Consider the following 27,439-nt stretch of genomic DNA (forward strand, 5'->3'; position numbering starts at 1 on the left):
CCGTGAAGCTGTCGTAGGTGACCCAAATGGGTGAGAAATAGATTATACCTTGGCCAAGGGAGTTTCAGGCCCATGGGTGAGCATTCGTAACTTGGAATGAGACCCTTTGGCCTTTGTCTGGAAGAGTCACAGCTTCGTATTCCTACCCCTGCCTGCCCATAACAGTAAGTTAAGAATTGTACAAAAGACAGTTATGAGTAGCTCAGGTTAGAAAATCTTCTAACAATAAGCCTAGTTGAATATTTCTGTCCATGGCCTAACTAGTATAAAAAGCCTAGGATGAGATTTTCAAAGGTTGTGAGACACCCAGTCCTATGTTAACCTTAACTTCCAGGTTATACTGTTTCTGTATTTCTATGTGTTTTCTTTATTAGATCATCTCTAATTTGGAGCAGCTTAATATCTGAAACACCTTGCTGGTACCACAGGAACATTAAACAGGAGTCTACATTACAAAACTGGAATTAAGTTAAAGCCTGAAAATGTGACCTCTGTCTTCAAGCCTGTCTTAGCTCATAGGTTTGTAATCGAGGCCTAGAGGTCATAGGTGGTGTCCAAAGAACTTGCACCAAATAGCCCCAAAACATACCCATGCTGAGCAGGACACTTTCCTGGACGTGGAGACTGGAGGCACCATTTACGCCTGCCTATACTTTTTTACTGTACATTATTTCTTAACCTTTGAACGCTTCATTTTACAATATGAATATTGCTTTGTGTTTTATTTTTGAATAGAACAGTGATTATACTGGCAGTAACACTGACATCATTCTCGTGCTGTGAATCCCATAGCTACACTTACATTAAGAACTGCAAAACACAGATTACTCAGATCAGATAACCTAACCAGTGGGAAATAAACACAAAAAGCTCACTTACCATGACAGTTTTGGAATTGCACCAGGGATGAACTTGCCTCTGTGGGCTCTCCCAGCTCCCAAGTCCTAAAGCATCATCTGCAATGTTTGCCAGGGTTGCAATCCAACATTGTTGCCCTTGCATTTAAATAAAAAGCCCCTCAGCCGAGCTCTATCTCTTTACCTTCCCATTCACTAGCAGTTTAAGCAGACATTTGATTTTTCTGTTCTGTGTTTGCCTGTAACTATTTTTAGCAGCTAATAACTGACACCCTAGGGAGCATGATGTCATCACACTTCGCACTTACGGAGCTCTCGAAAGTCAAAACCAGACGGGAGGAGCTGTCATCGCAGCGAGCTGGCTCCTTAGGCGAGGGGAAGGGAGGGACACCCCCAGAGCTGGGTTCAGAAGACCAAACAGGAGGAAGGTCAGTAAGAGCTCGAATAAAGAATAGTTCTTTCTTTTGTAAGTAATCTGCAGCCAAGATGTGAAAAACAGTATGCATTTTGTAAGGCTGCTGGATACTTTTTACGGTACTAATAACAATATAGTCTTACCGGCAATCCCCTTGTCAGTGTCATGTCCAAAAGTTTTGGGGACTTTTGGAATTAACACCGGTCAACGCTCCACTGCTGAACGGGCAGCAACTGGCAGCTTTGTTAGTGATCTCAGCAGAGAGGTGAAAGACTGAGTGGTCATGTACACTAAACCTATCAATTTATCAATATTTGCTCCCAGTATATTTAATGAATGATTCATCGCCCTAGAAACTTCCATTTGGTTGGGTATACGAGGCATTTCTAATTTCCCTTCAAAAGATCGAGCTTCATTCCCTTGTTCATCCTGTAACTCTTCTTTGCACCTCTCACAGTTTAAGTTCATTTGTCTGAAAATAGCTAAACACAACTGGAGGAGACAGTTAACTCAGGAGGAGTTAACACTCCTTGTAAGATGGCAACGATATTTCCTTCTCCCTGTTAAAAGCCTCTTACCTTCCAAGACTGCATTATCTTTCCTACCATATTTATATTCCATTGTCTAATTGTATTCATCCTTCCACTGCTGTTACTTCCAGTTCATAAACCACCAGGTTACAGAATAAGTTATTATTGAACCTAAAACGTATGGCTTTGTACAGTATACTACTTACTTACAGCATTTTACGAGCAAGCAAGTAAAAAAGTTAGTCTGATTCTTTTTGAACAACAACCCGGTCTTCCTCAGCATTGGCAGTGCTTCCCAACTTTGTCTTATCCAGAAATTTCACCGCGACACAATGGTAAATATATTAAATATAACAGGTTCCAGAGAAACACCACTAGTAACATTTCTCCAACCTTGTCACTTTCTTTTGAATATTATTTTTAGTCAGCGCTTTGGCCAGATCACAATTCTTGTGTTTACTGCCATCATTTCCAAATTCAAGAACAATTTCCTGTAGTATATCGGTTACTGGAATTTAAGTGGATTAAGCTCACTTTTATTACTCCTAAAAAAATCAATTATCATATTGAAATATATTGAGCATTATGATCTACCTTTGATAAAACAATGTTGTAATTTATTCCAAAACAGGTCCACACTTGCTATTTTCATAGAATTATAGAATGGTTTAGGTTGGAAGGGACCTTAAAGATCATCTAGTTCCAACCCCCCCCCACTGGACTTTTTTCCAGTTGCAGGAAAAAAACCCCAACTTCCCAAAGAACCCAAAGAAAACAAAACAAAAAACCAACTCACTACAAACCCCATGTTACTGCAGTTTCTTCAGTATTCTGGAACGATCTGCATCACCTAAATTTGTCTTACCAGCAAGCTTTGCTTCCCCACCAGCAGCTGTAATTTCTAGCGCATCACTGTAATTCGTATGATAGTGTTATCACTGCTCTCATCAACTCTAGTGATAAGGGAGGCTAAACATTCATTTTCAGTCGATATGTGGGTCACACCTACCGAACTGCTAATCTGTATCCTGGCCTTTGTATGAGGCCTCCCACTTCCTTCTTATTTTTGCATTGAATATAAATTGTCCATGCAGTACAATACACCTTGTTTTGTATGTGCACACAAGCTGTAACAGATTTCTTTTTGCAAATAACAAGTATCAATATAGAGACCTAACCAGGAATACCAATTACTGAAGAAATGCTGTGTGATATTTTCATTCCGGAATATCCCCTTATTAACAGTTTTCCTTTTTCTCCCTAAACGCCCTTGACACCTTGAGCACCTGGAATCTCATGCATGTGGCTGAAATTCATGGGGAACATTTTTTTCCTCCATGAACAATTAAACACTTAGAATTTACCTTGGATTTTGTTCATTCTTAACTATCTCTTGTAATCTCCTGAGGCAAAAATCTAAACAAGGATGTTCTAAATCTCCTTAGCACATTGGGCACACAGTCTCTCAGAGCCCAAGATGAAAAGGTCCCTTTCAAGTATCAAAGATGATGTCCCCTAGAGAATCATGCTGTGCGGCTTTTGCCCGCTCCTTTGAAATGCTGTATCAGGAAACCTCCCCTTATCAGTCACATGAAAAATACCAACTAGTCCCCAAAGCTGAGCTGACGTCAAAGAGGGACATTTAAAGGGTCTGTCTAAAGGCAGCTGAAAGGCTCGTTATCAGCCACAGCGTAGGAGGACCCACATCAGACAAGTCCAGAGGAATCACTGGCACCAGAAATAACAGGATGACACAGTGGTGGCCCTGGGGACGTGGAAGCAGGCTGCTCACCGAGAGCTCTGCCTAGAGAAGGACATTTTGCCCCTGTACTGGGCACTGGTGAGGCCCCACCTCGAGGGCTGTGTCCAACACAAGAAAGACATGGAGGTGCTGGAGCGTGTCCAGAGAAGGGCAATGGAGCTGGTGAGGGGTCTGGAGCACAAGTCCTGTGAGGAGCGGCTGAGGGAGCTGGGGGTGTTCAGCCTGGAGAAGAGGAGGCTGAGGGGAGACCTTCTCGCTCTCTGCAGCTCCCTGAAAGGAGGGGGTAGCCAGGAGGGGTCGGGCTCTTCTCCCAAGAAACAGGCGATGGGACAAGAGGGAACAGCCTCAAGTTGCGCCAGGGAAGGTTTAGGATGGATATTAGGAAAAACTTCTACACCGAAAGGGTTGTCAAGCATTGGACCAGGCTGCCCAGGGCAGTGGTGGAATCACCATCCCTGGAGGTATTTAAAAGACGGGTAGACGTTGCGCTTAGAGATACAGTTTAGCGGTGGTTTTGTCAGAGTCAGGTTGATGGTTGGACTCGATGATCTGAAAGGTCCCTTCCAACCTACGCAATTCTATGATTCTATGTGTGTAACTATGTTCACAGTCAAAAAGCACACCAAAAAAACCCTGAAAAGAACAGTAAAGCTTAACAATGGTGCAATGAGTAGGTTTGTATATGTGTGTATTGTGTATTTTCTTTGGCACTATAAGAGTTTAGCAGTAACAAAGATACAGGTTGCGTGCGCTTTAAGGGTCTGGATGAATTCATTGTTTATGAATACAAGTATCAGAGAAACAGGAATTTTCTCTCCACAAAACATGCATTCACGAACAGTATTAGTGTATTTTTCCATCAGATTCATGACATTTCTCAACCACAGGGTTGAGGATATTTTGTGTCTCTATGTATAACTTTCCAAAGTCATTTATTACAGTAGTTATATTTAGAAGTTAAAGTCTACTTGCTAGAATTTTAAAATGCATTTCCCTTTAGTTGTCTTTGCCACCCCTTTGCTCACTTTTTACAAATGTTTGAGTGGTTCGCTGAACAAGTCTTGTTTTATATATTTAAACCATTTCTTTGTTTATCCTTGTGCTCTTTCCCTTGAGATTTTTCCTTTAGGTAGTCCAATTATTTTTTTTTCCACATATTTACCCTTATTTACATACGCAAGAAAATAATGCTCAGATTCCTAAATAAAAAATCGTCTTCGTTCTGTTATCATCTCCAAGACTGAATTACCATCCTGCATAAACATCCGTTTCCTTGCTCAATTCCAAATTTTTCAGTTTTGGGGCAATATACCCGCTACAACTTTGCTATTCCATGCTAAGTATAAGGGAGTTCATTTCCTCATTTTCTGGCTAAGGGCATCTCTGCTCAGTGTTTCTAATTTTTATTTTAACTGAAATTATTTCTCTCTCCTCTGTCTTATGGAGTACTGTAGGACCAGAGATGGTCTGGTTAATCAACTGACCTTACGACCAAGACTGACAATTCTTGTTCACACAAGAACTAAACATCAAATCAAACAAAATTACAGAAAAGAATTAACATATTTCTATTTCATCCTTTGGCTAATGTGAAATTGTTCCTTAACACATAATATGTAATATTTTCTGTCCAGGCATAAAAGTCCAGTAACAGGCCTTTCACTAGGCCGTTTTAAAGAGTCGGTCTAGCAACAGGGCTTCAGAACGGTTTTGTGGCATGTAGCACACAAAATTCCTTTTCAGATTCCCTCCCCTAATTCCTAATTCTAACTCTGATCGTACAGTGGTAAAAACTCTGACCAATGAGTCTGTCCTTAATTCTGTCATAGGACCAACCCGGAACTCGTAACATCATTTCCAAAGCAAACTGCCATTTTTTACTTCTGCAGCAGTATTTACATTGTCAACCTGATTTTTAAATATTGCACATACTTCCTGATGATATTATCAGCTAAACTTGATCTTCTCTGTATAAAGGACCACTTAATAGGAGGATGAAGTTTCTTCTTACCCCTTTATTTAGGTATGGTAAATGCTTATGCAAGGACTGGTGATGAATGTCAGCCAAAAGGAAGAAATCCTTTCTTGCACCATGAAACATATTAATGTCATTGTCCCCCTGCTTCATTTAGGTTAAAAATAGTTTCCTATTAATATTACATTAAATCAGAACAGGCTTTTTTAATGGAGATATATACAGGAAAAAAAAAAGCTGTTGCTTATATTTTTAAGTCTCAGTTGCAGCAGTAAGTGAAACATACAGTGAATATCAAGATCAAATCATAGCATCTGTCTGTAAAGATTTGTTGGTATAGAGCTGTCACCCACACGGCTTCTTGTCTTCTATTAATCAAGACAAGTGCAACAGAGAAACATGAAAAGTGTTAACAGCGCTGCAAGTCACACACAAGGGACAGAGAATTCAACAGATCTTCTGAAGCTAGGCCTTGGATGCAAAACTTTCAGTAATGATATTTGAAAAAAGTGTTTTAAACCATAAATAAAAATTTTTAATCCTTCCTGAGTTAAATTTTTTTTATCCATTTTAAGAAAAAGACAGATTTTACTTGTATTCCTTTTCAAGTAAATACTGCTTTCTTATTAAATCAGACATGGCACAAAAACCTATTGCTCCTCTTTTGATTACGAACTTTTCTCTATTTTTCAGAGATCTTGTTGAACCAAACAGCACCATTTATGATTTTGTCAGGGACTTTTACAAAAGCCAATCCTGATGAGAGAAATAACCTCCCATCTCTAGGAAGGAACATAGAAGCGGAAAGTCCTTGTGTCTGTCTGACCTTAGCTTCGGATAAAAATGCAATGCACAGATCGACGGTACTCTCTTCCATTGACTTTCCTTGTCTTTCAGACAAACTATTCAGCCTCAGCACATGAAATGTGAATGTCGCATAAAGAACAGAAAGAGAAGTCTGAGAGGAAAATGGAAGTTTCCCAAGGTGACGGCATACAAGGAAAGAACATTACCAATATTAGGTTTGCTGTCCTAGGTAGAAAGTTGCCTTTGCAGTGTCCCTACATGGACTGGGTTTTTACCACTGCTTAAATTTAATACCAAACTCAGGGCCTTACGGTACGCAGTTAATTTACCCAAGTCTCCTACATAATCAGTGAAGTGTCAGACTCCTCTAGAGGTGCTTCAGAGCAGAAGCCATACTTGTGGATTCTGAATTACTTTCTAAAAGAACATCCTCTGCATTTAATCTCTCAATAGCCCAGGAAAAATTGTCTTCCTCCTTTAGGCACCTATGTATGTAAGGATAGGCATAGGAACTGCCTTACACGTCTCTTTCCCTTGGTTTCTGCACTCTGTTACTATTACTTTCACAAATTATGCTGAAGCTAGAAGTAGCAGATTTTATCTGCACTAACTGGTTCAACCACACTCTTTCCTGCTCTTGATATTTCTGGTTGTTTGCATGTCTGAACAGCATCTCAGTCTTTGATCCCCTCTAGGGAGCATGCGCTCTTAAATCTGACTATTTTTAGTACCTCATGTATGACCGTCTTCTCCAAGATGAAAGGCAAAAGAGGAAAATTTCTTCACCAAAAGCGTTATCAAGCACTGGAACAGGCTGCCCAATGAAGTGGCTGAGTCACCATCCCTGGAGGTATTTAAAAGACATGTAGATGTGGCACTTAGGGACATGGCTTAGTGGTGGACTCGGCATTGTTAGGTTTATGGTTAGACTCCGTGATCTTAAAGGTCTTTTCCAACTGAAATGATTCTATGTCCATTCTGTTCTGTATATATAACATGGGAAGATGATGCCTATGTAAGTTTATGAACTGCTTACATACTGATGTGTGAAAATCCCTATTCAGGCATAGCATATTGTATTTTTATAATTAATCAGACACAGAGTATGGCTGTTACAGTCTCCTGTATTTCACCCAAATATCAATTTATTTACTACTTGTAATTTGTCACACTTCAATAAAATCAATTTCCCACTTCTAAGAAGACAGAACACTGATTAATAAAAACTCCAGTCTACTGCACGTCCTCCCTCCTGTGATTTGTGGGCACGGAAAACACTAATACATTTTCTTTGCCGAGGAAAAAAATTCTGTAACAACAAGAGACATGGAAAAGAAGGCTTAAACTTTTTGAAGCAAAAAATTATAATAAAATTCTTATGGAAGAGCCAGTACATTATGTGATTCCCTGCCAATAGAAACAGTCTACATAAACTATATAGATAGACAGCAAAGACCATAATCACTGTTTTGGGATTAGAGGTACAAGTCAGGAGGCTCCAGCAGCTTGGTTCCATCCCTCTCAGAGACCCTACTGGACACATTGGGTCTGGATCCAGCCTGCAAGTTATTGTACGGACCACTACCAAGTCCTTTAAAAGTGACCCAGTCACAAAAGCTGGTAGCTAGCCAGAGGAGGAAAGGCATAAAAGAGAAACCAGGCTAGCTTTGTTACAGAGCAGATGTCAGTGTCTCTCAGGGAGGTCACAGAGATGTAAATGGCTGCACAAAATATTCCCAGCTCCAGAGCAGTCACTTTACAAGGGGAAATGTGGAATCTGTCATGCTAAGGATTTATAAAGGGGTAAAGACACACAATATACAGCAGAGTACCGTATATTCAGGAATAACCATATCTCAATGCCTCTGGAGACAAAGCGAAGAATTTGCACGGTACTGAGCAGGTCTTCGGGGGCTGCTCATGAAACTCCAGGGGTTTCTATGCAGCCATCATCCTACGTAGGGATTGCTCTCATTCTTAGCAGGGTAGTAGCTGAATGCCTACTTGGATTACTCATGCTTTGGGGACACAAATGTATCTGGACATTTAGGTAGGAATTTTATAGGAGACCTCAAGGTAGGAAAATCCAAGCCTGGGTAATATTTGTTTTGGTTTTTTGAATTTCCTTCCTGGCTTGTATCACCACCATCTGAAACACTACTAGAAATACAACTCCAAGCCATAATGAAGCTGGTATCAGATGCACAGATGAAAATATAAATACTGCTTTGGTTTGATGGATGCGGAGAACATGAGACCTGCACCTGGGTTACACGACTTGAGTTTGTTCCCAGGTCTGTTACCAAGCTGCTCATTGATCTTAGGTACTCACTTCCTTTTTCTGTCCTTCCATTTCTGTAAAATAAGGCCATGAGATTGACCTTCATTATAAAAAACTTTGAGATCTGTGGATGAAAACTACTAAATGAGAACTAATTATTATCATTATACTGGATAGAGAACCAGAAGCCGTCAGTTTTCTAGTTCAGCTTTCCTTGTGAATGTAATTATAATCTCATCAAAAGAGTTTGGCCTAAAATGGCAGAAATCTCCTAAGGATAATTCAGAGTATTTTAATGCAGTTCTATTAGAAACCCTAGCTTTACTTGAAACTCAAGTCTCAAAGTCCAGCCTTACCTAAATCTCATTGTCTGTGTGTCACCATAATTATTCATAGCTGCATTTCACTATTTAAAAGTTAGAATGCCTGAAAATAGAATTACTATTTGCTCTCAAAACAGTTGTTTTCCCCTTTACTACAAACTGAATGAAAACAAGCAGATACAAACGGACAGTTATAGTTTCAAGCTGATTAGATTTTATAAAGCCATTCAGAAAATTATCAAAAGTATATCCTGTGTTTCTCTAAGACCAAAAATATTACCCTCGATTCCGTAAGATTTCAGCTTTTTCTTGACAACCCCACTGCTCCTTTTGGATGGTTTTTAATCTTTTTTTAAACCTCTTTAATAGGCAAACTGAATCCTGCCTCCTGACAGCATACCAACATACCTAAAACAAGAAAGTATATGTGCAGAACGTTTCTTTTGCTACAAGCTGATCAAGGCTTTGATGAGAAAAACACATTCTCTTTGTAAAGTTGAAACACTAGCAAATATTGGTGCAATATATCTGCTTTATTATAAAGAAAATCCTCTTTAAGAAAGGGCTCTGAATTCAAATTCCCAATCCAAACCGTGCGTCACAGACTGAATTTCCTAGTCTGATAGCACTACCAAAATGCCTCCCAGAGACTAAATTCAGCCTTAATTGAGGTTTGTCTGGCCAGCAGAGAATTAAGGAAAGCCCGCAGCAGAGCCTAATGGCTCTACCAGCTTCTCTGCTAACTCCCATATTCCCTCCACATGGAAAGGAGCTGGGAAAAGGAGCATTCCTCAAAACCAAATGTTTAAGAGGAAGACGAAAGAATCCCCACCCCAAGTGGGCAATTCAGGAGTAGTCCAGCTCTAGACAGTATTTCTTTTTAACCTCCCTTGAATGCTAATGATTATAACTCTAAATTCCTAACTTGTTTTATGATGTTCTTACTACATTACATCATGCTACCCTGTGTATAAAAACAATGGAATGAAAGCCTCTAATTTTAGCTGTCATAAGTTAGAGAATAAATGGCAGCAGAAACTTTCACTTATAATTGCAGGATTTTAGGTAGCTACAAAAAAAGTTATCTTTTCTGTATGTGAACAAATGCTCACACCTTCAAGCAAAATTTCAGAAACAGAAGTTGTGTGTGCTTAAGAGTTAATGGCGAAGGTGTCACTATGCTCAGAAATAGAGCCGACTTTTCCATGTCACATTCAGCTTATTAATAACCCAATTATTTCTGTCGCAATGGCACATGTCTCTCCGCTTTTTGTTATTGTTATGCAACTAGAACAGCTTTCAGAATCGCTTTTGGCTGAGCTTGAACAGGTAAACTATAAAATTCAGCTAGAATTGAGTTTTATGCTGAAATGCTGTTGCAATTCAATAGATGGATGTTGAGTGACATAGAGTATGCAATTATGCAAGAAGACTGTTTGCAACAAGCCATCTTGGAACTACTTCCATTTGTGAGAGGATTTTTTCACATCCTGAATCTGAATACATTAAAAAGCCTGTAATCAGTTAATAGAGTCAGATCTGCAATTCTTAATTCTGAATACCTTCTGTAACAAGATGAGCTTCTCAATTCTTGTGATTAACTTACAAACAAAGCCAAATGCAAGAAGCTGGTTCAGAAAAATCAATGCAGGGAATCATTGCCAGTTTTCTCATAAATATTTCTCCCTTAGAAACCACTGAAATTTACACTCTCTTTATCATGTGCTGTATAAGGCTATACGCAATTACAGCACTTCCTACATAAAATAATATAGATCTGGGTAAGATCTTGCATAAATGGATATAAAAACTATATGCAGCCTCCTGGCAAATTGCCAAAGCGGCCCTTATGCTTATAAAATAGTGCATCAATCGAATTTAATCTCTGTGCGTACACATGTATGACAATATTACCACAAAGCTCCTTTGTTTAGATGTGTATTTTCATGACCTTCAAGCTCAGGATAACGTATTTTTTATTCTATTCAGTATCTTCACACAAGGATATCTACAATCATTATAAAAAATCTCCAGTCGGAGGAGTGGGAAAAAAAAGGGACTTGAACTGCTCAGTTTCTAAATTAAGCTACATCTGAAGTTAAAAATAGCCTTTCCGCCTGAAGATGCTATGCTGCCTGAATTTAAATAGCCTGTTTCTTTCCCTGACAGATAACATTTATTGTGCTCTCTGCTGCAAAAAAAAATGTCTTCTATAAGGAGGCTACCTTTTTTTATAGTCAGTGTTCCAGCCAAGATGTTTATCCGTTTTCCCATAGATACATTTCTCAAATTTTACTAAATAGACCTAAAAATATGTATGTGTATATGTGTGACTTTTCCTAGCTCTTTGTGCATATTTTTCCGGGAAGATCTGTACTAAGAATACATTGCCTGAAATGCAATCAGTTTGCTACAATACATGTCCTAGAAGTCCTTGTGCCCATCCCTACCAACCTCTCTTGTTTTCATTTACTTTCTTATGTATATAAAAAGGTATATATTTATAAATGTCATTCCTAGATGTTTCATTGCTGATTCTAGTTAAAAAGAAATATTAAATGCAATGACTTGCACTATAGGTGAAATGGTTTACTTGCTGCTTTTCCCCAAAGCACTGCATGGAAAAGTGTAGAAGCCGTATCCTTTTTCTCCCTGGGCCTAACACAGAGCCAGCATCACCATATTCCATCTGTATTGCTACTGTCATCAGAGGTGAGTGGTCAGAATTAAGTTATGCAAGGCCTGCTTGTGCTACTCTCATAGAGTAACTCAGGCAATGGCTTTATATTGCACGCAGATTAGAAAGGTAAAAATTATTTTACTCCTTCCAGCCCCTTCTTGCTAAAGCAGGCTAGTTCTTTTTGTTAAAATTCTAGTGCTCCATCCTGTGTAGTTTTAAAGTTTCAAGCACTGCCTCCACGCTTGCCCGTGGGAAACTGTTAACTTTCTTCAATATTCATTCTAAATTTATTGAACCTTAATTTCATCATTTTACAAGAATTAAAATTAATCAGATTCAATTCTACATTTTTTAGGCAGGAAAATAAGAAAGGCATACTTCTAATGTACAAAAATGAAACTTGAATCTTGCTATATTGAGACAACCCTACTTTCCCCCTCCTTGTTAAATTGCGTATTTTATATGAGCACTCCCAAAGGAATAGCACAGAAAGACTCAGGAATAAGTAAATGAAAGATGAGATGGATATAAGTACTCCTGTTACCCCCAGGCAAGACTTTCACATTGCAGTCAATTTGTGGACTAAAAGCCTGAAAGATCCCTGAAAGCTTTATAAGCATCAATAATATTTGCAATGATGTAAGCCAAAGGCAGTGATCTAAATTCTGCAGCCCCTAATTGAATAAAACACCCATTGAAGTCAATAGAAATTGCACTCAATTAAGCTGTACGGTATTTCAGGTCTATAGCATTTTACCTAATGTTACTACATAGCACCTACGAGTAGTTTTATTTGTACAGGGCAACGTTTGCAAGGTGCAAACCTCTGTGGAAGTAGACAGGACTGGAACACCCATATGTGGTTCAGTAGTTTCAGCTGAACCAAACTGCAGTCATCAATGAACACCACATGAAGACAGTATGCCCGTTCAGTTATCCAACACCACGTGAAGACAGAATGCCCGTTCGTTCAGTTTTCCAGGTGAAGTTCTAAGGCTACTTTGATGTGTAGCCCTGAAACAGCAAGGTCATAGGAGGGCTGAATTTGACTCAAGTTTTACATAAAATGGAAAATAAAATCAAATTCCTGCAAAATTTCAGGTGCATGTCCACAGCCCGTAATACTCATAGTACTGTAATTTTTCTAAACAAGTTAACCCAAGCTATAGCCTCAGCTGTTAAACACAAATAAACAGGTACGCGTATGGCAGAGCTGTGTTATGTTAAACAGAATAGTTTATATAAGGTAAACCTGGGTCAGGATTTACAAGGCTCCCGGACTTCAGCAGCTGGAGTCCTTAGCTGTCACACGCCTCACTCAGCTTCATTACCGAGCACGTGAAACGAGAGCCACATGTGTTGCCAGTGAGGAACAGGAGAGGAATGCGAGTCGGTCTGCAGCTCTGGCACTGCAGATGGTTTGGTATCACTCCTGCTTCTGGGGAAGACAGGATCATGGCTGCCAGAAACCATTCGCATTGTGCCGTGTCAGAGCGCTTCACAAAAGCATGTAATAATGCATGTAATGAGTCTCCAGAATCATGTTTGTGAGGCCTGGAGAATGTTTCTCTTTCCAAATGTGAACTACTGAGTCATCCTGTTCATGAGAGACAGACTGTATTCTCTTCCCGGAGAGCTCCTTTGAATCACTATTACCACCAGATAACAGATGTTGCTCTCCAGGAAAGTTTTTCATACAAGCTCTTATAATCATACGGCTTATTTCAACTTGACCTTGTATCTACAGTAGAAAAACAAGATGAACTGGGGGATCTCAGAGGGCTGTGGGTTATAGTACTTTGCATATCTAAGTAACTAGGCCCTCAACAACATGACTCAAAACACTACACAAAAAATAACAGATAACGTCCATAGTCTTACAAGGTAAATACGCCTTATTCCCAGCTTACATATGGGAAGAAGCAAGCCCTAAATTGTTAATGGACTTCTCCAACACACATTAAATATGTAACAAATCAGGAATAAGTGATCCAATGTCCAAAAGCATCTGTGTTCCTTTGAAACTTAGATCCTACAGACACACAATGAAACTCAAGTTAAATCATTTGAAAATAGGTCTAAAAGTATAAACTGGAAGTTTTCAGTAAAGTGCTTTAAAATGCCTGTCTTTTTACAACCACTTCTTTTTTTAAACCACAAGACACTTTCTCTCTAATTATTTGTTCAAAGTGAACCTTACCATGCACTTTATAAGAGACGTTGAAAAGCACTGTAATACACACTAAATTTCAAACTTTCGTAACTATTCATACTTCTGGTCAAGTAACAGTAACTGTCCTTCTGCCTGTCTTTGTTGTGTTCCTGGATTGCCACTTTGGATGATAAAGCACATTTTCACCACTCTTCCAAAAATGCCAGAGAGTGGCAATTTGAAATGAAACGTCTATATTGTAATTGTCAGCGACATGGACAGTGGCATAGAATGCACCCTCAGCAAGTTTGCCGATGACACCAAGCTGTGTGGGGCGGCTGACATGCTGGAGGGAAGGGATGCCATCCAGAGGGACCTTGACAGGCTGGAGAGGTGGGCCCATGCCAACCACATGAAGTTCAACAAGACCAAGCGCAAGGTCCTCCATCTGGGACGGGGCCATCCCAAGCACCGATACAGGCTCGGTAGTGACTGGCTTGAGAGCAGCCCTGAAGAAAAGGACTTGGGGGTGCTGGTGGACGAGAGGCTCAACATTAGCCACCAGTGTGCACTAGCAGCCCACAAAGCCAATCGTATCCTGGGCTGCATCAGGAGAAGCGTGGCCAGCAGGTCGAGGGAGGTGATTCTCCCCCTCTACTCCACTCTGGTGAGACCCCACCTGGAGTACTGTATCCAGTTCTGGAGCCCCTACTACAAGAAAGATATGGACGTGCTGGAACGTGCCCAGAGAAGGGCCACAAGGATGATCAGAGGGCTAGAGCACCTCTCCTATAAGGACAGACTGAGAGAGTTGGGGTTGTTCAGTCTGGAGAAAAGGCAGCTCCCAGGAGACCTTATAGTGGCCTACCAGTATCTTAAGGGGGCCTACAAGAAAGCTGGGGAGGGACTTCTTAGGATGTCGGGTGATGGTAGGACTAGAGGGAATGGATTAAAACTAGAGATGGGATGATTCAGACTGGACGTTAGGAAGACGTTCTTCACCATGAGGGTGGTGAGACACTGGCACAGGTTGCCCAGAGAGGTGGTGGAAGCCCCATCCCTGGAAGTTTTTAGGGACAGGCTGGATGGGGCTCTGAGCAACCTGATCTAGTGGGAGGTGTCCCTGCCCATGGCAGGGGGTTGGAACTAGACGATCTCTAAGATCCCTTCCAACCCTAACAATTCTATGATAACTATTCCTGTGCCTTCTGGTGCCACTTTAACTAAGTTCATGCAATTAAATTATTTCTCTAATGCCCTGAATACACGCATTTCATGATTTCACATCAGAGTTTTGGAGTTGTATCACCAGATCCCAGAAGTAATAGAGCTATGCTTATTCATAGCAGTGGACAGGCAGGCCCAGGTAATGTAATAACAGCTTGGATTCCAATCAGCAGCAACAAAATACAGAAGCATAGGGCTTTGGTTAGATAAAAATGAATTAGTAAATTTTTCATCAGATGGTCTCATTAATCACTACAGTCATGAATTAAAACTCACAGTATTCCTTTAAGAGAGATATTATTCATTTAAAAAAACAAAAACAACAACCTAAACCAACAAAACAACAACAAAGGTAATGCCAGATCATGGATAGATGACGCTTATTAGATAAAATAATCTACCAGGTCTCGGGAGAATTAACCTCTATAGCAAAGGCCATGGGTTAGGCTGAGCTGTCCAGTGCAGTGACAGTACTAATATTTTACCAATAATGATTTGCTTTGTCATACACTATGTTTAGAAACTATTGTTCACTCAACAATTATTCACCTTCATTTATTTTTTGCCTTCTGCTTCTCAAGGGATGAGGACTTTGGGCTACTGAATGTTTTTATATATTCTTGCACTTATCCAGCATGTCTGATTCTTTCTAGGATAAGCACTGCTTCTCTTTTGTCATCCTAACTTCTCTTCCCGTGAGTATCTCCTCATTTTCCAGCCTGCGCCATACTTTTCCATCCTGGTCTGAAGCCTGACTTTTCACCAGTGGATCAATTTGTACTGGTAATTCTTCCTCTTTTTTGCTACATATTCAAATGTAGAAGATAAAGAAACAACTGGAATTCACCACTCCAAAGTTTCCAGCAATAGCCATGGCATTAAAAGGGTTAAATTGCTCAAAAGCACTTATGCTGTGTTATGGGTATTTACCCATTTACAGTAAATTACACATTTACAATATTTACCACATCCCAAACTTTAGTGTCTGTCTCTACCCAACCTGTGTAGTGTCTGTCCTCCCCGGCTTACCACCCCAAACCCTGCACACCAGTTTCTCGAGATACTCCAGGACTCTTTGTACCCTGCTCCCTGGAGCTCTCTGGTACTTTGTTAGTTTACTGCACTCCCAGTACCAGCGCTGCTAAAACCACTTAGTCTCCCCTACCCTTACAGCTTTCCTTCATTACTCCCAGTCCATTTGCCTCCTGATTTCTCAGACTTGTTGCTGTAGAACTATCATCTCCTGCATCTCTCCTCAGAGCCACAAATACCTTGCCAGAATTGTTGACAGACATTATACTGTGAACAACTCACAATGCAGACTTCGTTCCCTTCTCCTCCTTTCAGCTTCCTTCTCTCTGTCCCACTGTCCAAAAGTAAACAATGTCCTCTGCATAATACAGTTACGGAGCATTTTCAAGTTGGAAGGAGGGAGATGGAGAAGCAGATAAGACAGGAAAAAGGTGAACAGAAAGATAAAGACTGAGGCTTGCTACCCACCATCTTCTCCAGAAAGGTCTACCTCTGAATCTCTCATTTGAAAACCTACTTTACTAATTAACATAATGATGACAACCTTATTTAGTTGTCATCGTGTTATATTTCTGTCATAAGACACTACCCGGAATACAAAATGATCTTTTTGTGGTTTTGCTTCCCAGATTACTGAAAATGGTGGAATCCTGTGGAATGCTGATAAACTAGGAACATTAGATAGTGATAAATTTTCTTTGAGCTTACTGATTAGTTTTCCTCCAGTGTAAGCATTTAACTATTATTCGTATCTTAAACTGCTTGAAAGTGATACCCAGAACAGAGATGTCAAAAAATCAGTAACAATTTTTAGAAAGAGGAAACAGGTCTACTTTCTGAACAAACATATTTTTCTCAACAGCCTGATGAAAAGATCATTTTTTCCTCAGACTAAAATTGTCACTCTCCATTCTCTTTTCTCTCATATGTATACATATCCAGAGTCACTGCTGTGCTCCAGTTGTTTTGATAATGCAAAGCTATCATAAACACATCTGAATACATAGTAACAGCTAAAATTCAGCAACTGGAATTTACCATGCAAAATTAAATGTCCTAACGGTATATTTCCGTTGAGGAAAAGTGTGAATCAAACTCACACTCTGTACGTCTTTGCAATAAGCAGGAAATAAATATATGTGCTTTATTCTGGTTACTATTATGCCGTGCCCATCCCGACACGTGAGATTGCCAGGATGTGAAGCACGTGGAAGCTATACGTAGGTGCAAAAATATTAAGCAGGAAATAGTAACTTTGATGAGACAGTCACTATTTTGAACTTTGATATCTTAGCATTTCCACAAAACAAAACACAGGCACCTCGTCAATTGTCCCTTCCTCCCAGGAAGCCGGCACACAAACAGGGGACTTTACCAACAAACATGCCCTTGACTCAAAATAATTCCAATGTAGTTCACTTAAAACAACAACAACAAAAAACCCCACCCCAAACCCGCCACTTCAGTCATATGTCTCATAACCCAGATTACACGTAAATACTTCATAGAAACTTCGGAGGTCACTAGGAACTTCTGAATTGATGCTTTTTGCCTCCTTTCCTATGTATTATTTATGTGCCCGCACATGCAAAAGAACAAAATCTGGGCCATTCTGCGAGGCACTTATCACCACCAGCTTCCACCGATAGCATCAGTTCCAGAAAAACAACCTGCAATCTGGAGGCTCGGTTTTCTTATTGCCCACAGGTGAGCAAAGAGTTAGCCTATGAACTTGCAAGTGTCCACTTAATAGACAAAATTTAAAAAAAACAGGAGTTCAACAGCTTACAGGATAGGGCTCAACTCTGGATTTTCAGTTTCCAGTTGATGTGGCCTATTATATACATACAGTACAATGAAGACTATTCAGAATTTCCCGTTTGCCTTAGAGGCAACCACAGTTAATGCTCTGTAATCTGCATTACAACACACTGTGGGTTTTTTTGTTTTTACTTAATTCTCCTGAAAATATTTTTGGGATGAGTGGATGTATATGGTGAATGTAGTGGTGAGAAAGGCTGTGGGATTCATAATTACAAAGCAAATAAAATCCTGACCTGCTGTAGATGCAGCACTACTAAGATTTCATTGTTCAAATTAGGCAAAATCTCTCTGCTATTACTAATTTCAAGGTCAGCTACACACATAGCAAAAAAAAAAATTGGTAATGATGCTCAATGTTTTGAATTAATCCAGACAGAGCCATTAATAAAATAGAAAAGAAAAATCCTCACTTACCTCAGCAGTTGTAAGCTGTTATTTCATACTCTGTAAACTTTCACTCCCTACTAACTAAACAAAAGTTCTGCAATCTTGATGCTAGAATAGCTCTCAAATACATACTGCAGAATACCAAAAAAGAGAAAGCCTATGTTGTCCTTACTAGCAGGCATCTCTCCAGGGATGATTGGTCATTACCCTGGCAACCCTCACAAATGGCAAATGACGTAAAGAGAGTGGGAAAAAAGCCACTGAGAGCAAAAAGCACTATATGCATTATAGATAGTTCTGAGAATCCATGCTCACATATGCATTAAATGGCTTCAGAGGAGCACAAGGGACCTTCCATTTTGCAGAGATGCCTGCCGAGGTGAATAAGAAACTTTCTAATTTTTTTTTAATCAAAACACGGGAGCATCTGTAAGTCTTTAATTGAAGCAAATTGGTTTCTGGTGATTTTAATAACTCAGACACTGTTTTTATTCTCTTTTTTTTCAATTCTGTTAAAATTTCCCATTAAATTAGCTCACAGTGGTATTCAGACAGGAGTGGATGCATTTTTCATTATTCCTTTTCACTTTATTTATTGATATGTGAAGTTACTTATTATTACATTTATTCAAATTAGCTCTCATACCCTCATTTTTCCCTAACAATGCATTTGTAAAAATTATACAAGTTCTTATGCTTATGTCATTAGAAATAAAAACATTAGCAGTTGTATTTAGTGTTGCCGATAACTATATTCTGCCTAAAGACGACATGATTCCAGCCAAACATCAGAGAACAAATTAAAAAGCATTTTGTTATTTTTGCAAAGCGTGATCACAGTGAATTTGACCCCACTATGAAGTGTACATCACAGAGCTAGAGAAATGTGGGTGTGGTTAATTCTTCCACAATTAGATGGAAAAAAAAAAATCACAAGCAAGATAAAAAGGAAATCTGCTTTCAGATTCTTTAGCATCTGCACCACCCTTCTTTACACTATTAAGTAAAACTGAAGGAATTCCGGGTACAAAACCCAAGAAAAGCATCTTCCACCCCTGCTTGCATATCTTACCAATTACAATTCAGGGTCAGGCATCCTTTGACTTGCTCTTCTTTGGACCTCAGGATTTCTGGATTCCTAAATGCACGTAAGCCAACTTCCAAAGAGCATATTGGAAAGCATTAGCACTCAGATCATTTTATAAACTAAAGGAAGGGGCAATTCTCAGAGATGAAATAAGAAGAGCTAAAGAAGTATGCAAACCACGGTAGCTGCTCTAACCACTTAGCGATTATGGAAAAGTTGGATGGGAATGGCTCTACCACGACAACTGAGTTTTGTGCTGAACTGAGGAAAACACATTAGATGTATTTGAACTCTGCCCCCTCTCAAACCTGACGTGAAACAGAAGTAACCAGCAGCTGCAACTAGGGTATTTCAGTACCTAACTACCTAAACTCAAATAGTTAAAACTTTAAGGAGTAAAATTTAGCACTCATTGAAATTTAGATGCATTCAGCTTTGGTGTCCTTGAAGAAGAGGATAGACAGGCTTTAGAAGCCCAGCTTGTTCATACAAGAATAAGGGCAAGAAACTTTGCCAACTCCTGTAGTTAAAAAATTACATCCAGGTCATTCAAGAGCAAACAAACTATAAAGGTAGGACAAATCATCATATCAAACACAATGTACACCTTTCTACCAACGAAATTCTGTAGAAAATATAATTTTCTGAGTGTAACAGAAGGAAGACTCTGACCTGGCAATTGTACAGAGACGTACATGCACTACTTCACCAAATAAAGAAGCTGACGTCAAAAACCAACTTTATCAGAACAGTTGCTCTGGAATAGTGAGATTTCCTTATGGATGTAGCAACACTTACAGTCCTCGGTTTCAGGGTGTGGCAAAGGCATGACATTGCACGATCAGCAGCAGGGCCCTGATTCTCCTCATGACTAGAGCAGTGAGCTGAGATTTAAGAAGACGGAAGTTGAATTCTCAGCTATACTACAGGCTATACTACTTGCTATACTACTGGCTTCTTGGATGAGTTCTCACAAAACACATCCCCATCTGTACAATGTGAATAAAGATTCTAATTCCTTAAAAAGTGCTTTCAGTGCTATCATTGAAAAAGTTTATATAAGAAAGGGCTTCATTTCTATTATTTTCAAAATCTACTATCTCCCTGCAATCAGGAAGATTAGTGTACTGCCATACACTTGTATCATGACAATTTTCCAAAAAGGCTGAATGAGCCATTGCAAGTGACTGGATTTTATGACAAAACAAGTAATACACAAAAAGAATATTCAAAAGATAATGCTTCATTAGGTGTACTTTATTTATTTCCTGAAGACAACTCATTTTTAATTATTTAAACTCTGGCAACATCATACTAGCAAATGTTCTGATGGGTTATAATTGACAGAAATATCTTGATCTGAGTGAAGTGAAACCTCAGAATAACATTACCTCTGATATTACATTTTTCCTGACAGGAAGATAACAAGCACTACTTTGTTTTTAAAAACCACAGAAGGCAAAGTTCACCAATATGTAGATAGCCAATGCCTGCTCTATGCTTCCGACGAATCTTCCTCTTTGATGGTCCAAATCTAAGCATCTCATTTTTTCACAATTACCCTTTGTAGAAATTTAGATTCAACTACAAACTTTCCACCTACCTTCCACTCATAACCACAACTGAACAAAAATCTTACCCTCAGTGTTCCCAAACTTGCTTCTTTAAGAAAAAATGCAGTCTGTCATGGACATATTTTGTATGAAATGTTAAGTGTAAGACCAAAAAGTATTTTCTAATATACAAAAACTTTGTGGTTTTGCAAAAAGATGGTCTTAATAAAACTTTCATCTTTTTGAATCATGCCCAACCCTACCAACTTGCTTTTGACTCAGCTTGTGCAATTGACTCATGTGAATGTTCTGGGCAGCACAACGGGGACAAATCCAGTCAGTGAACGGGAAGAATGGGAAGACACTGGTGCAGAACTGCAGACAGGGAACAAGGCAATCTTAGGAAGAGGCACAATAACAGAATTTTACACTCATTTCACGATGTTGTGCATCAGTCATGCTGCTGAATCTAATATATGTAGTGCCTGATGGAAAAGTGGATTGCCAATCCTAAAGAATCCTTTCCATACACTGATAAAATTTTCCAATACATTAGAAAATTAAATTAAATTGGTCAGTACATAGAAAAAAAAAGACTGGAGACAGAAATAATCAGATAAGTAAGTTACTACTGATGTTATTCTAAGTGATTCATCCGAAGAAAGGATCAGCTTAGTCAGTGGGAGGTAAAAGTCTTCAGAATTTTTCGGGACCAAATGATGGTGACACCTGCAGTCTCTCCTGAATTACTTTCAGAGCTGCTAGTTCAGATTAACCTTCAGCTACCAAGTCAACCAAACCACACTTTGGTACGTGGTACAGCCTCAGGATCCACACCACTAGAACTTCCAGTAAGCAACGTAGATTTTAAGTTCCCAAGACTGGCTATCCCTGTGCTAGCACCAGCAAGCGTGAAAGCGCTAGCTTCAAGAAACTGTTTGTACAACTTTGTTTAAGGCAGATCTAAGCAAGCCATTGAAAATAAGCAGCTTCTGAGAAATATAGCTTAAAAGGCCTGGTTTCCTCCAGTTGTGTTTCATGTTTGGATTCTTTTGTGTGTCTCAAAAGCAAAAATTTGTGATCCAAGCTCTTACTAGGATAAAGATATTAATGCAGTCTGTGTTCTAGATAGATTATCTGTTGTCAACTAATGTAATACAGCTTACACTGCAACCTTATCATCTGTGGAAGCAATCAAAAAGGTAGCACAAGCACAGTTTTCCTAAAAGCACTAGCTTAAAAATACCCGAGACTTGCTCACGTTAGCTCACCCCTACCACAAGCACTCCACGGTGCTTGACAGTTTTCTATCTCTGTTTTTCTTAATTGTTCAAAGAAAACAAATATCATGAGCGATAGTAAAACTCTCCCCCTAAAAGCCTTCGATAGTTAAAAGTTTCAAGAAATTAATAAAAACAAAATACTGAGACTATGATGGAGTGGTGCTCTTATATGCTGTTTACTTCCTGTGAGAAATAACATCCCTGACCACCCTCCTAGCCAGTATGCTCTATGTCATAGCTAATTTTCATATAAAGGAGTAAATAATGAAGACTACCCACACACGTAAAGTGACATATAAATACTCAAGGAAAGATCATCACCTGCAGACCTTGTCAAGTTCTGCACTGTACCACATCTTTTCCTGACAACACTTGGAAACATTGGTTCCTCTCAGTTTCACTTGCAAGGAAGATGTCTCGGGCCTGATGCACCTCTTGGCTACAGTTCTGCTGCACTGAAATAGAAGACGCTATGCCAGCGTAAAAGCGGTCAGAGAGAAGAATCAGACTCCAAGATAACCCCATAAGTGGAAGAAAAAGGGATTGCAAATTTGTATGTGATATAAAAATCGGAATTCTTATAATAGTTATTAAAAATGCCATGAACTTATCTGTTACAGCAATTTCAATAATCATCAAATAATGCAAAGATGTTCTATACCACCCCAACGGCTTTTTAAAATGAAGCATACTAATACAGATGTGTGCTGATGCTGTAATTTAGGAGATGATAATTTTGAAGAGTAGTAGCGTGACTGCCCTAGAATACAGATTTTCTGTGAATAAATATTCAGATAAAGCACTGCAATACTAAGCTTCCCTGTATAAATCAGTGTCTCCTGAATGAAAGCACACCCTTTTCTGCATCAGACTTCTTGCTGGAGTGCAATTGCATTGCTCTACATACTCATTTTGGACGATAAAGTGCACACTTGTCATAGTAATGACCTGAATGAATTCAGGAAAAAAAAAAAAAAAAAAAAACCCGACAATCTCTTTGCAAACATACCCATCCAGCAAATACACTATTATTTTTCCCTCACTGACCGACCATTTAATAATTAAGTTTATAACAATCTATTTTTTTGTGATACAGTAATACATAAATCTAGAAAATCAAGCTGATACCTTGTTTTTTTGAAACCCAGTAGAAATAATGCTACTCTAGTTTGTATTCCAAAACCACCTACATTGATGTTGATTGCCAGTGTCTCTGCCCCCTGCTTTGCCTATGCCCTGTCCTGGTAGTAAAACAAGCATTTTACAGAATAGACGTGGTGACACCAAAACGTCCCCTTCACAACAAACATTTCCAGATGCCAAGTGAAAGCAGCTTTCTATAATAAAACAGGTCAAGATTCCGAGCCTAACGGGGTTCCAAAAAGGTAACATAAAAGAGTGTCACAACTCCCATAAGATCATTGATTAGCCCACCCTTACAGCCGTACTCCCAAGACTGCCGTATTTCACCCAAAAAAGAATGCATATGCAGAAATAGGGACTCACGGCTCTTCTCTCTCAGAGGAGCAGGTTAATCAGCAGGATTAACTTTTATCCTTTTGGATTCCTTACCCCTGGCTGCACAGAGCCGTGATTCTTAGCTGCATGGTATCACAGTTCAAAACTACTAGTGAGGAAACATAGCATCCGCCTTGAAAGCTGGGAATAGGAATTTGCAGCTCATCAGGCTGAAGACAGAGCATCTAACCAAGCAAAGGAGATCTGTACTCCATGCTACCTGTTCAGCTATTACAGTCAAATTTCCATTCTAGCACAGGGGATCAAAATGCCTCATATAATGGTAAGGCTCAGCTGATACAAAGATCTTCTGTTTATCAGGCTAAGCTGGCTTCCCAACTGTAAGTAGCTTTGTTTGTACAGATGAGAGGTACTGAGCCAGGTCAGGTTTGGCCCAGCTGCCAAGCTAATAAGCCCTGCAAGAATCCAAAGTGACTACAGACCAAGCGCTAAGCCTGAAACAGTAAGTGCTGCCAGATCTGCGCCAAGTGAGACATATGTACACAAGAGACTCATTTGAGAAGAGCAATACAGGCACACTTAAGTTCTGGCCAGGGCTGGCTTAGCAGAATTCTTACCTCAGAACCAGTCCCAGGCAAATGGTGCCGTACCACCTTCACACTTAATCTGTGTCTGTGAATTCATACTGTGCCTGAGCTAAACAAGGAAAGTGGTCGGGAACCCTCCAGTCTGGTTTCACAGGAACCACTTACGGTTCAGAACAAGAAAACAGCACTAATATTATGCGGGTTTTTTCCCCATTCTCCAGTGTATCTAGCCGCCATTATTCCAGCCAGAGTCAGCTGTAATCTCAGTATGCATTCTCCTCCCCCCTCACCCCCCGAAAACTAGTCAGGCCATCTATTGGTGATGGAAAATTGACTGTGTATTAACAGCAAGAACCATCACTTCTTCCTTCAATCACGTTCTAAAATACGAGTCATGGATCTTTCACAAAAGGACAAGTTAAACACACCAGTTCCAAAAGAAGATTCTGGGACATATATCACCATGACTACCTTACTGGAGTCACAGGCAGATTTCAGACATACCTCCTTTCCTCAGCATTTTCAACCACTAAGCCAAACGTCTTGTAGAGTGGTTACACTGTCACAAACCCAGTTTTAAGTTGTCCATCTTTAGTACATTTTAAATGAAACATAACTCAGTGCCTGGATTCCAGTCTGAGGTAAGAACCTAAACGTCAGGTGTGGCAATGTTGAGGCCCCTTAGTGAGGTTTAGCATCTATTTTGTGTTATAGCTCTTTCTCTGCAGAAGGATAGTAGCGTATTTATACTCACAGCAACCCTGTAAGGAAGGGAAGTATTAAAATTGAGAAAGTACCCAAGTACTTTAGCAAAGAAAGTGGAAAGTTGAGAGGTCATACAAAGTTCTTGCGTGAATAAGTATTAGTGATTGTTTTCCTTTTTCATTTACAGATGCTTTTGTAGTTCACATAAACATTTAAGACCTCTTCTGAAAATAAGAAAAATAAAACCTTTAACACGCATTTTGCAATCAAGAAACATGGAGGAACACAGACATTATGAATAACCCATTGTCACAGACGGTCTGCTGCCACATCTATAGCTGGCACTGCAGCCTGGGAGACTGACTGGCAGTTGTATGGCACTGTTCAGGAACAACAGGCCATCAGCCACCCAATGGGGAAGTCAGTGCAGCTTGTTGAGAAACAAAAAATCATTCTGTTCAGTTTTGGCTTGACGTATACATCACTTTCTACATTGCTTTGTATTACCAGAAAGGTGAATTCGCTTGCTTGAAACAGTTACATCTTAATGAAGTTGTAAAAATCTCAAAGCAACAATGATGGAGTTTCAGATTCTCCAGACTAACACTGATGAAATTAGCTTTTGCTTACTTGTAACCTTCATCATTTGGTGCCTTGATTCATGCCTCACTTTTAAAATTATGCTTCTGTTTATTCCTATAGACAATTTATGTTAGTGTCTAGATCTAGAGTTGTTACATACAATGTCACATACAGTAAATCAGTATGTGATATCCCATGAAAAGCACATAATTTCCATTATACCTACACCTGCAATTCCTGCCAAGATACTATGGCAATTTGTACCAATATGGGAACCTAGATAAAATACATTCATTGCTTCCATCTACTTTGATTTTATAATCCTTGCTTCTGAGTAAACTAAGCAAAATACTTTAAAAAACCCCAAAAGTATTTGGGTATGTTATGGACGGTGGTGGCAAAGCTCTAGATTCTACCTGCTCTTATGCAAACATAGGATGATGTGCAGGAATTCACCAAAATAATCCTAGATCTGTGTCTCTCTAAGCAAGATTGGACTCTGCTGAAAAAAGATGCCTGCAGTCTGTTTCTCTTGGATGTTGAACTTTGTAGGGTTATACACACTGTTGTAAAGCAAAGTCATTGTAAAATGTTATCAAACCACAGTGATGATGTTCTACACACTTTCCACTGATATAAATGCCTACAGAAGTGCAAGGCAGAGAAAAGTAAAACCTAGACAGTTGTCAGTCTAAATTTCCTTCCCCATATCCTCCAGGCTTCTTGAGGATTACATAGATTTGGCTTTATTTCCTGATGCTTGTCAAATCCTGAGACTTCTAGATATTAGCATGATTTCCAGTGCACGTTACCTTGCAGTTCCTACTATCGGTGCGGATCAGCCACTGGAGCAGTAAAGATGAGTCAGGCCCAGGCACGCCCTCGCTCCATGCCTCACACAGCCACAAGCCTCTTTACTCTGGTACACAGTTGCTGATGGCATCACCGGAATTCTTCTGTGTTGAAGAAATAAGGAATTAAAAATAAAGCAGCAGAATGCTGTGCTTGTTTCTGGCGTGCAGATCAATCTTAAGCAGCTCTCGTGCAGAGAGCAGTATCTGCCTTTAAGTGTCAATTATCAATACCAAATATCAATACAATGAACCATTAATACAACAATAATGTAAGTACAAGCAGGAGATAAATGAAGATCCTCTGGCATTGTAATTCCAAATTTTCTGAACTGCTTTTCCCATCTGCAATTAATTCCTCCTCCTCAAACTGTACCTTGAGTATTAGTGCCACATACTGGAAATCAGGATAACACATTAACTTTAAAAGACTTCATAATACAAAATCGAGGTGCATTGACTTCATGAGGTATAATCAGTGAAACAGTAGTATTCATATTTACCTTCCTAATGCTAGCATCTATATTTTGTAGTTGTATTGTATTATAACTTATGTAAAAACTTCAAATTTCTTAGTTGCACAATAAAATTATGAAGTTTCCTCATTAAAGAAACTGAGAATCAAACTGTGTGTCAAATTAAATTCCTTGCCCTTGAGAGTCAGTAAGTCCAATCACCTCCTGCTATTCTCATAATTGTGCTTAAAACCCCCACCCCACTGGTTGTCCCCTACTGTTGGATTTTAATATTTTTCTTATGTTTTGATTCAGAATGACACTTAAAGAGGGACTGACAGTCACCAGCCTAAGATTAACTGCGGCATCTTGGGAACTTTTCTCCTTCACTAGCATAAAGCTTGATGGAATTTGTAATAATCTATTCTATTTACAACAGCTTTACAGACTTCCTGAATAAAACTACCAGGTACACCAAATGTAAATTTTCTCTCTCTTCTTACCTCACTGATTAAATTCAGTGTAAATTAGGACATATAATTGAAACTTAAGTCACAACCAAAGCTTTGTAGGAAGTTCTGAATTCCCTATCATAATAGGACAAA

General features: G+C 39.3%; 1 long non-coding RNA gene across 1 annotated transcript in view; it reads right to left on the reverse strand.

Moving 5' to 3' along the window:
• The window catches only part of LOC134517179 (uncharacterized), a 38,839-nt gene that overhangs the window by 10,388 nt on the left and 1,012 nt on the right, over positions 1–27,439 (reverse strand). Inside the window, exon 2 of the long non-coding RNA XR_010071564.1 lies at positions 26,341–26,484. This is a non-coding gene — a long non-coding RNA (uncharacterized LOC134517179). The remainder of the gene's footprint in view (positions 1–26,340; positions 26,485–27,439) is intronic.

This window comes from Chroicocephalus ridibundus, chromosome 6, assembly GCF_963924245.1.
Source record: "Chroicocephalus ridibundus chromosome 6, bChrRid1.1, whole genome shotgun sequence".
In the NCBI taxonomy this organism is placed as follows: domain Eukaryota; kingdom Metazoa; phylum Chordata; class Aves; order Charadriiformes; family Laridae; genus Chroicocephalus; species Chroicocephalus ridibundus.